This window comes from Oratosquilla oratoria, chromosome 18 (assembly GCF_046742065.1).
Source record: "Oratosquilla oratoria isolate Oo_2021 chromosome 18, ASM4674206v1, whole genome shotgun sequence".
NCBI classification, from domain to species: domain Eukaryota; kingdom Metazoa; phylum Arthropoda; class Malacostraca; order Stomatopoda; family Squillidae; genus Oratosquilla; species Oratosquilla oratoria.
Window position 1 is genome coordinate 15291967 of NC_134794.1, and position 12500 is coordinate 15304466.

The following is a 12500-nucleotide window of genomic DNA, read 5'->3' on the forward strand; positions in this document are numbered from 1 at the left end:
ATCCTGATAGGGTCAAAGGAGACTTCTGCAGATGGCAAATTCTTCAGCGACAAAGAATGAGTCCCGTGAGGCCTTCGAGGCGTCATAAAGGATCAGCACGAAGCTAAAACCACTTAATTTCTGTAAATGAATCACAAATACTGGGGTCTGATTGAATGAGTATTTGCAAATAATGTTTCAAAGGTATTGTGCAGAGCGCTTAATATCCAGGGCGCGTCCACACCTGGCACCAAACCCGTGTTCGCAACATGTTCGCAACATGTCAGAAACATGTTCGCAACGTTTTCGAAAGAATACTCGCAATATTTCGCAACATGTCCGCAACATGTTCGGAATTGCAGCCAACCTCTTGGAATCCAAGGTAATCAGGTCACAGACACTAATGTTACGAAACATGTTAACAGCTTGTTGGATGTCAAGCTACACACATGTTGCCCACAGGGTAAGGAGCCCCCCATCCCCACGATAGTATGACGTTGTGGTTGACTACACACAGTAATGTCAGATATATTATCAAAGAAGATTAGTTTAGGTTTAAGTTAGTCTAGATTAGGCTGTGGTGGGTTAAGTAAGGTTAGGCTGGGTTGGGTTACGCTAGGTTAGGTTAGGTTAGGTTAGTATAATGAATACGAAATCTGATGAGGGACCCAATGGGAATGAATTCCACTCTGCCCCTGAACACAGTGCGCTGGTGGCATAGAAACCGAAAGCATTCGCTAAGTTGTGGGTTCGAATCCCGCACTCCTCTCTGATTCCCAGCAGTGACTGCTACCTACCACCCAACAGTCCCTACAGCGCAGAGGGGGAAAGGTGGCGGCTCTGGCCGCAGCTACTCAGCGCCTCCTGGGGTATATCTTCACCACATGAACCCTGGCGGGAGCCTTGTCAAAACAAGGGAAGAAGAGTAAAGCGCCGTGACATAAAACACGTGGAAGCAGGGAGCGAGAAAGACACAAACCTATTGTCAGGAGATTTGTCAGCAAACGCGTAAATAAAACATCTGTATAAAACACTGCTATTCGTCGTTAATCTGGACCACGTGCTGGTCCTGTGATCGACAGCTATTATCCCCTCGGATGAGAGCTCTAAAATTTAATGGCAAATTTGGAGAGATATATGGGTAAAGTTGTGACCTTAAACACGTACGCACGCACACGCACACACACACACACACACACACACACACGCACGCACGCACGAGATGTTGACTGTTCGATGTGTTGTGATGCTTTAAACGGGGATCGACCTCGGAACAGCTGAATTAGCAGCCCCAAAAATATGCTGAAGGAGTTATGAATATACTTTAATGCTGGCAGGCTATTCTATGTACCTTCTCGTCAGAATAAAATAATTTAAGTAGGGATGATTTAATTACTATTTAGGTTACGACACATCAGGCAAGCGACATGACGTCACCAGAATCTCACACCCACCGACGTGACGTCATCATCAGAAACCTCACCCACGGATATGACGCCAACATTGTACAACACACCCACCGACATGACGTCACTGCTAGAAATCTCGCCCAAGGACAAGATATCAAGACTAGAAAGGACACTAAAAGGTTATTGATGTCATATATGAACTGAGAGGCAGGGCAGAGAGAGGGAGGAGGGAGGAGGGAGGAGGGAGGAGAGAGGAGGGTAGAGGAGGAGGGGGAGGTGGGGTGGGGGGAGGGGGCACCTGGCACAACACCATCGGCTTTTGGCTCAGGCATCTGGCTCTTGTACCTCTCCCCTTCCTCTCTAACTACACAACCTAAGACTCGAGAGCTGTGACTACATGTACGCTAGGTTCCCCCGTTATTGTCGCACTCCCATATCCGGGACTTATGGTCGTGCAGCCCGTCTGTCTGTCTGTGTTTCGCTTTGACTACATGCCTGATTCTGTCTTACTGTCTACCCATCTGTTTGTGATTTTTTTTCTTTTTTTTTCTTACTTATTTGTCTGTTTTTTTGTGTCTATATGTATCCTGCCTGCCTGTATGCTTAACTGTCTATTTGTATTTTTGTTTTTCTATATGTTTGTCTGTCCATTTTGCTGTCTATTTCTTTCTCTAAACCTGTCTTTCTGCCTGTCTATCTGTCTATACGTCTTTATCTGTCTATACCTGCATATTCACTACGCCTCTGTTACATGTAACATCATTATAACACCTAATCACAAATTGTTCTCAGAATTCGGAACAAAAACGCATTAAGAAAATAGAGTTGGTTATAATCTACTATAAGAATATTAAAATAAATTTCTAATAATTATTAGAAAGTGTTCTTAGTGTTCCGAATTTTCTAGGTTTTGGAACTTTTCGTTGTGAAATTTGTACATAAGGAACCTCCAGAACTCAGCAACGAAAAAAAATATATTCTCAAAGCACCAGAAAGAGAAGAAGAAAAAGAAGAAAAAAAAAGAGACGAAAAGGATAAAGAAAAGAGAGAAAAAGAGTATTTTTGGATTATCGAAAAAAAAAAAAAAATATATATATATATATATATATATATATATATATATATATATATAAACAGGGTGGTACTTTTTCGCGTAATTTAGCGTCCACCAAATTATTTCATTGGCCTCCTAAGGAAACTACTGTCGGTATTAAGGTTATCACACTGGGCTTCACTAGCGCCAACAGTGGAGAGTTCGTTTGAGTAAAAACGACTTCGGTTACAAGATTTCATTTAACAAATCTCCAAATATCAAATTAACTTTCCGACATATATAACAAAGCTAAATAATGAACTAAGACATACTCCAGAAATGTTCTTAGAGAAATCTAGATTTCTGTAAGTGAAGTTATATTCTAGTTATTCAAATGGAGGTTGGAGGTAGGATGTTGAAGGAAAAATACCCCAGTGTGATAAGCCCTTAAGGGTGTGTGGGGTGGTGGTCCGAGTTCATATCTCGCTCAGGGTGATTTCATCATTCTATAGTGATGACGTCATATAGTCTGGCATCACGAGAGAGGAAAATAAGAATACGATGGTGTAATCAAACACACGCACACACACATGGCGCAATAGTAGAGTTCCCTGACCCCACTACGGCGGTCCGGGTTCGAATCCCGCCCAGAGCTGAAATAATTTCAGTATCGCTGCGCTGCGAATCGTTGTTCCAACTCTCGTGGGCGGGGAGTTGGGTGTGTGTGTGTGCGTGTAAAGGTCACAGCATTACCCATAGATCGATCATATGTGAGCTCTGAGCTCTCTTCCGGGAGCGAAATAGCTGTCGATCACGAGTACAACACGTGGTCCAAGCCCATGGTGATTCACACACGCACACACACACACACACACACACACACACACACACACACACACACACACACAGTCTCTATAAGTATCTGGATGACACTAAAATATCAATAAAAATTCCACTCCAATGACGTTAATTCATTGCGGATTCAAACGCCTTCAACTCAGTGGCGAACCTCACAGACTTTATTCAGGTCAAACAGAGCCGATTTCATTAAGCTCAGGGCCGATGACGTCACTGCTATGGGGTCTCGATCCTTCAAGGACCCCCGTTTTGCATCATCTTTCCCGACTTAACTGAATAAAATCGTACATCGTTAGCAAGAAATTTTTGAAAAATTAAGTCACCGTATTGATGGAATAGAAGATGTCAGTTGTGTTTTGAAGCCCTTTAGGCGTGTTGTATATCACAATTAGCGCCCATTAACCATTACACTAATTACCTATTACGCTAATTACCCGGATTCCAAAGTTCGTCGACAGTTTCCTTCTACGTTCATCCTCAAATGAATTACCTAAGACGATACCGTTTTCTATGTTTGCATTATTTTATCATACTTATAATTTTATCATTTCACTCAAATATATATCATATATTTATTATATATTCATTGTAATTATAATATATTTAGCATGTTATCATTCCATTACATTCGAAAGATTTGTGAGGTACTAAATATATATCTATTATACATCTATGATATATATTCATTGTAATTTATCATATATTTATCATATTATTTTTCCATTATATTTGACATATATCTGTGAGGCCTATGATATATATTCATTGTAATTTATCATATATTAATCATATTATTCCATTACATTTGACATATATTTGTGATGAACTATAGTAAAAACGCAATGATGAAGACGCCATCTATAATCAGTGACACTACAAAGTTGTCGTCGAACTTTAGAACCTGACTGAAGATCGCTCACTAGCGTTTCTATCCTAATGAATATCGAGAAGCATATATCAAACCACATAAAAGTAACAGACTTGATTCCATCTTTAAACATATAATTCATATATGACACACATGACCCGTATATAACACACATATGACACATCATAAGCGAACCGACCTGTTCTTATCTCGACCTCACTTTACCTGACGTGATAATCAAGCTCCTAGACAAAGAAATATGACGTCAATCGAAATACAGCGACGTCATTGATCATGTGACGTGTTCATTTTAACCATGCTAAACTGTTTTTTTTTTTAATATTATCTAATTTCTTTATTATTATTATTCTTGTTTGCTAAACTGTTGTTTACATTTTTAATAACATCTAAATACATTTTTTTGTATTCTTGTGTACGAGCTTCGCCATTTTTTTTATTCAAATGGTTTTTTTTTCTCTATTAGATTCCCGCTAAGTTGATATGAAGAGAAACGAGAAATATGAAAAGACTCCCAATATCAACCTAACGCCAACCTACTCACAAAAAGATGTCACCACAAGATATTCACCCTTTTTTATATTGACGATGTAACGGTTCAACGTCGCGATCTCCCCCTATCAGGAGGCTAAGACAGTGCCCCTCACAGAGGACTTTGTAGCGTGGAAATTAATGAACCACGCCCTTGGTCCAATATCTATATACGGTTCGCATAGTTAGGTATACAGAAAGTTCTCTCTATTGGAGAGTTCTATAATCTAAGAAATATCTTATATCTGAAACAATGATGTCTTTCTATAATATGCATGACTATTAGGATGTGATTATTGTGTTCAGATTTCGGGAATTTTCGTTCCGAATATTGGAGAATTCTCAATTTCAGAGATTCCCATTAGAGAAGGAACAATTTGCAACGTTATATGCAAGCAGCACTAACGGTGCATCTTATCAATTCGGACGATGTCCAAGTCTCCTGGCCATTTCTCCTGATCCATGATAAAAGTCCTAATAAATATCCCTTAGATTGCTCAGTGGCAATTGGCCCCTTTTATACAAGACTTTAATCTCATTTACCTGCAGATTTCATCTTCCTTTACCACACAAAATGATCCCGCGCGAACGGGTAGTCTGTCCTAGGTAGTAATCGTCCGTTTCAACACGGATATCGAAAACCTATCGACGAGTCGTAAACTCGTACTGCCCTATGCACACACATCCAACGTTTGACTTAACTTTCGATAACTCAGATCAAACTTTTTCATCCTCTTTTTTTCCCTTAATAAGACACCAACCTCGAGGTCCACACGTGCAGTGCTCATCCAAACTACACAACGAACACTGAGATAATCAAATTGAGAAATCATATACTCTCAAAGGTCTTCTCCAAGTCCAGCAAATGGATCTCATAATGTGTTTTGTTTTTACCGACCCCATCAATTTACTAAGTTAAATTAACTAAGACCAAATCATCAGAATCTAACCATATGAAAATAAACATCATGTATCTGTGTGTAACATGACATTCCATTCTTATACTTGGCAAAGGCATATGAAATGATAGGTTCAAGAATCCCGCCCTATTACATATCTAGCTTACGTGTAATAAACATTACCTTGAAACATAAACAAAATCAAGCTTCTGAAATTGATCTTAAAAGTATAGGAGTCCCATCTTTCTACCTTCTCTCTAGAAATCAGCATTACTACAACAGATAAATTATAATTATTTCCAACATATCTCTATTTTTTCTGGACCATTTTGTACTACATTTGTATCATTCTGTTTTACCACATTGTAACGGAAGTCTAAGCTAAATTTATCTCGACTATTTTTACTGGACACGGGATTTGAAGGGCGGATCCCCAAAACACATTAGTACTGATCTTGGACGTTTTTGCGTGTCTAAGCGTCTAGACTGACAAAAACGATTCTAGACGCTTCCTCACACACCTCACCGACATGTTGCCACCGCAGCCATACGCAAAAAGGGGAACGCATGCGTAAGGAAGGTGTGGACCTGACGGCAACTGGGGAGGACATTGGCAACGCCGATGACATACCTTGGCGACAAGAGATCTTTCGGCCCATAACGACAATGTCGGTTGCGAATATGTATGTCCACCAACGCCAGGGATATATATATATATATATATATATATATATATATATATATATATATATATATATATATATATGTATATATATATATATATATATATATTATATATATATATATATATACATACGAGTATATATACATATATATATATATAGTATATACATATATATATCTATGCATATATATACATATGTACATATATATATATATTATATAAAATATATATGTATATTTCTGTGCATATATATGTATATATATACTCATATATATATATATATATATATATCTATGTGCATATATATGTATATATACGCATATATACATATATATATATGTATATATATATATATATGTATATATATATATTATATATAATAATAAAAATTAATAAATGATAATAATTATACTAACAATAATAATAATGTTGATAATGATATCAGTAATAATAATAATAACAATAATAATAATAATAATAATGACAATAATAATAATATCAAAAATAAAAGAAATAATGATGTTTACCAAGCAAACTCAATATCGAATACTGATGAAACTGTCAGCCTTGTGCGCAGAAACTATCACAATATATGCCAGCGTTCATATGATACACAGCTCCTGGCAGATATGTACAGTTGGCAGGAGTTCCGTGCGATCCCATTGCTCGTTCAATATGGGAGACAGGGCACCAGCGTGGGCCGTGTTCTCTCTCTCTCTCTCTCTCTCTCTATGTCTCTCTCACTCTCACTCTCTCTCTCTCTCTCTCTCTCTCTCTCTCTCTTTTCCTTTCTTTTAGACCTCGTTAGGAGCCGAAAGGTTTTTCTAACGTAATCTTTAATCCTTGAAAATGAGAAATTAAAAAGATCATGATTTTCGTTCCCACCAGCTCATCTGTACCCCGTTACGTGAACTCTCAAACCATTGTTACCATATAGGCGAAGCCACATACAGTAATTTCTAATCCTACTAATCTCTAACACCGGACAAACTCCGGGATATAACGGATCTGTCCGGTATTTCCATTGGATATAACGGATCCTCGGTTATAACGGATCTTCGGATATATCGTCCGTTATATCGAGGGTTTACAGTATTTCACGACGATGTGGACAATGCTGAGAGTCGTCAACCACACGGAAGAAAGATCAACAGATACAAGCGATTGAGGTCAGAAGCTTACGCCAGGGGCCTCCTTAGTTCGACCGGAGCCCAGCAGTACCTTTGCCCTGTGTGCTCGGAGAGCCAGGGCGAGGACAAGTCACCAGTACCCGCTGGGATCGAACTCGGGACTGCGGAAGGAAGCTAGTCTATGTAACGAAAGCGAAAAGACCGAATGATAGTTACTGGCTCTGGTTAGGTAAGATCAGGGTGAGAAATGTTAGGTTAGGTTAGGGTGGGCAATGTTAGGTTAGGTTAGTTTAGTTTAGGCTAGGTTTGGGTTAAGTTGGACTTAGCTTCGTCACAAATACCGCTAACATATTACGAATAACTTGTCCAAAAACACTGAAATGTCCTCAAATTGAACTTGACTACTATGAACACTGTCAAGATAAACTTGTAATTATATTTTGGCTGCCGCCAAGCGATTTTATTCAGCCGAGGGTCAAAGAACCTTCTTGAGCCCCTTCCGTACCGGGTGGTCCGTTTCCCTCTTCTCCTGGCTGCCGCCAAGTGATTTTATTCATTTTCATGGTATCTTGATAAAAAGAGGGATTGGCGTAAACGGTAAACACATTGAGTAAACACGGGTATATACTGAACACTAATGTCCCAAATACGCTAAACACTGCAAACTCGATGACAATCTACACTGAACCCAAATCACACTGAACACTTTGTCGGGTAATGAATAATATAAATAAATAAAATAAACGCATAAATAAACGAAAAAAAAAAAATCTCTTCGCAAATACCAAACCACTGACACTATTCTCGATCAATCACGACCACAGAGCGTACGTTCGACACACAGCGTACGTTCGACGCAAAGCGTACGTTCGACACAGACTACGTTCGACACACAGTGCCCAACGTCTGAGGTGCCCTAGATGTGTGCCTCACTGGGTATGGCGCGACACTGGCGAGCGCAGCCGACACGGCACTGTGCCATTGGAGTGCCGAATCTGTGGAGTGCCAAATGTGTGTGTGTGTGTGTGTGTGTGTGTGTGTGTGTGTGTGTGTGTGTGTGTGTGTGTGTGTGTGCGTGCGTGTGTGTGTGTTTACCTAACTGTTTTTATCTGTCTAACTGTAACGTACAGGATCATATCTACACTCGTGGAGTCCAGTCACTGTGCATTTGCAGGTTAAATTTGGAGATAGGGAGTGAGAGGTAGAGAGAGAGAGAGAGAGAGAGAGAGAGAGAGAGAGAGAGAGAGAGAGAGAGAGAGAGAGAGAGAGAGAGAGAGAGAGAGAGAGAGAGAGAGAACAAAAATGTTTCCTCAGTGTCGCGACCTGGGTCTACATCGGTTACTCCAACTTTTCCTCTCAAGCCAATTGCTTAGATTGAAGCTATTACGCTCTTCCACGCCGGCAAGTACAAAGGATTACAAAGGAAGTGCACGCCGACAGAAGACCTTTTGGTCCGTAACTAGGTCGGACGCGGAAAAAATAAAACAAAAATGAATAAATAAATAAATAAATAAAGCAGTAGATAAACGAATTGAATAAATAAACATATAATGATAAATATTAAACAAACAGAAAATAATATTTTTAATAATACATGAATAAAAAAGATAATAATAAATAATAAATAAATAAAATGAAATACAAAATGGCAGGCATTAAAGCATGTTTTCTTTCTTGTTAACGAAAAATAAACGATTTTATTCACAGCTGTCTTAATGAACCACTTATAACACATTGCCTGCCGCCAAGCGATTTTATTCATCTATTGCCTTGACAAAGGTGATTAAAGATGGTGGCCGTATTGGGGATCTTTTAAAAGGAAATTTCCAATATCCAAAACGAAATGTTCCGAATTTGAGAAAATTCCGGATATTTGAGAAAATTCCGGATATTAGAAGGAGACCTACGTTCAGATTTTCTGATACACTTTTGAAAGGAATTTCCGATATGAACATTGGATTTCATTTATTTATTTATTCATTTTACTTCCAATAGCTGAACTTCTAATTCTTTTACAAACCAAAATATCCTAAGCGGCTCCAACGTACAAGAAGATTTCCGCCACATCAACCAATTTTAAGGACCGTCGGACTTTTGATCAATATGCATTCATATACACAATAAACATTTATATATACATGCATATATATTACATTATAATATAATATATAATACCATGTATAGAATGAGCAAGATGTCAAACAATAAAAACAAGGGTAAATAAATTCGTCACCCTCGAAAAGAAATTGCCAAGTCATTTTTCGTCAATTTCTGGATTTTTTTTTCTAAATATATTTGTCATTGCTCCTCGTAGTACAATTCCCAATGTTTTATTTAGTGTCTGAGTAAGTTAAAACTACGTTAGGAGGAACATTACGAACATTTATAAAATAGAAAAAAAGTAGATTTCCTAAAAAGTTGGACAATTGACTTAGGCACTTTGTTTATGAGGTTGACAATATGGCGACGAGATCTAAGGTGTTGTCAATGAGGCTTTGTTAAAGTAGTATGGGTATGTGTAGAGGATCGACGGAGACCTAATCACCAAAAAAGAAGTGTGAAAGAAGAAATACGGAGAGGTAGAAAAAAAAGCAAGACAAAAAAAATCGTCAGAGAATGCAGAAGAGGAAAAAGATAACATTGACGGGAGAGGATATGCGGGTGCGTGATATACGGGCAAGAGAAGGAGGAAGAGGAGGAGGAGGAAGAAGAGGAGGAGGAAGAAGAGGAGTACGAGGCAGAGACGGAGGCATGGAGGAGGCGGAGGAGGAAGGCAGAGACGGAGGAAAGGAGGAGGAGATGCAAGAGAAATCGATGAGGATGAAAAGGAGGTACGTGATTTCAATGCATAAGATGAAAAGCAAGATGGGCTTAGGAAGTATTAAAAAAAAAAAAAAAAAAGAAAAAAAAAAAAAAAATCAGGTTACAAGTCATGGCCAATGAAATATTCAATTTTCCTTGGAAACCAGGAACAGAAAGAAAGAAAAATATGATATGAAAACGTAAGGAAAGAGAAGAAACAATAGATGGGAAAATAAAAGAAATGCATAAATGAATGAACGAGAATTCAAAAGAAGAAAATTTTAAAATGGTATAGTCGACAAACGTACAATAACTGTTTTAGAGGTTTACCAATGGGAAATTGAGACAAGTTAAAAGCAAAAGTCTATAAGACGCATCAACATGAGTTGAAAGAATGAACTAAAATTTCCGTTAAGTTTTCGACAAAGGCAAACAACATGGAGAAAAAAGGGACAGATTTTTTTCAATTTGAGGTAAACATATGCACAAGATAAAGGATGAATATAAACTAGAAACTCTAGATACAAGGAAAAGTCCTGGGAATGAAAATATCTCCAAATGGATACTTAAAAAATGTAGAGAAAAATGTCTTGTAAGATTGATAGAATAGTGCGTCAGGACTGGAAGAAAACCAATGTGGCACCAATCCACGAACGGGGAAGTTTAGAGAAACCAATGAATTACAGACTTGTGTTTCTGAACAACACGTTAGCTAAACTGTGTGAGAGAAATGTGAAGAACTGGTGGGTTAAATATCTATAGGAGACAAATGGACCCAGAAATTGAAGACCATGTATCTCTAATATGTTTACCTTATTCTAAAGGGCAGTTAATAAGTTACAAACGGGAGACAGATGGGTGGGCTGCTCGTATCTATATATCTGACAAATTCCCTCAGAATCGACTATTGTGGAAACTGGAGCACATTGAAAGACTTAACATTGTCCTCTTGTAGTGAAAGAAAAGTAATACAGGATTAAAGATCAGCATAGATAGAAGTACCTAATGAAGTCCTGTAGGAGTCAGTAACGGCATCCATAATGCTTTTGATTTATGTAAATAAGATGACAAAAGAAACGGGCTACAATGATATGTCTGTACATGATGCAAAGCTCATGAAGAGAATAGAAGATGAAGAAGATTGTAAACCATCACAGAAAGATCTAGATAGAATTTACAACTGAAGCCTGCTGTGGAAAATCAATATCAGAGATACCAGGAAGAGACCATCAATTGTTTATTCGTCTCAAGATGAAACATAAACAAGAATGACGATTTTTTCTTCATCCTTGCTGTTTGTTAGTTATAAAGATGCAAGGAAGACGGATGGAGGGAGGGTGAAGGAAAATGGAGGAACATTGCGAGGCAATTTTGACTCCGTAGTGTATATATATATACATACATATATATATATATATATATATATATATATATATAATATATATATATATACATATATATATATATATATACATATATATAAGCGGAGATTTCTAACTTTGTATATACATTCTAAAAGTACTGATAGGAACGAAACACTAGACAACAAACACTCCCATTGTTCTCTGTCATTCGTGTGTGTGTGTGTGTGTGTGTGTGTGTGTGTGTGTGTGTGTGTGTGTGTGTGTGTGTGTGTGTGTGTGTGTGTCCAGGATACTTCCTTTCATAAATATTTCACTGAACATTATTAGCAAATTGATCCATCTGTATCTTGACATTTTCAACTCGGAATATTCACTTGAATATGAATGACACACTTTACATATTATAGTTGTTGTCAGACGATTTTATTTAGTGCTGAGAACGTCATAATAGCAAAAATGTAATTTGGAATAAGCATATAATTGTGTATGTACGTGTGTGTGTGTGTGTACGTGTGCTTATTTCCTGACCTCAATAACAATCCTAGATAAGTAGGTCTGATACTTCTAATAAAACGTAGTCACAATTATTTCCAGAGTATCTATTAAAAATACATAAACGATTTGGAATTATCCAATGTAACATTAATTACTTCAGCTGACACTATCTAACTCGATTCATGACAGCTATTACCATCATAATGAATACAAACAACATCATTAATTCAGTGCATTTGCTTGTCACTCTTGATAACCACATCCATTAATAAAAAACATGAATGCCTTGTTACCCATGTTAAACAATTTCACTGATGTCGTTTAACTTATGATAAAGCTTATTATGTCATTACCGCTGTTAACCTTTCGGTGTATTTAATGGCTATTCATCCTGCTTTGTATATGTATGTATGTATGTGTATATACATA

At 37.6% G+C, this 12500-nt stretch overlaps 1 protein-coding gene across 8 annotated transcripts in view; it reads right to left on the bottom strand.

Moving 5' to 3' along the window:
• LOC143035072 (ras-GEF domain-containing family member 1B-like) overlaps positions 1-12500 on the bottom strand; it is a 333289-nt gene that overhangs the window by 80247 nt on the left and 240542 nt on the right. For 2 of the 8 annotated variants that reach the window (XM_076201575.1, XM_076201572.1), the window contains exons 1-2: positions 8208-8350; positions 1-120 (exon numbers count right to left, since the gene is read on the bottom strand). The exon at positions 1-120 is cut by the window's left edge and continues 1606 nt beyond it. The exons of 4 other annotated variants lie outside the window; for them this stretch is intronic. The gene's annotated coding sequence lies outside the window, so the exon portion shown is untranslated. Of the gene's footprint in view, positions 121-8195; positions 8351-12500 lie in introns of those variants that run through there. 2 more of the 8 variants (XM_076201573.1, XM_076201574.1) reach the window with 2 other exon arrangements.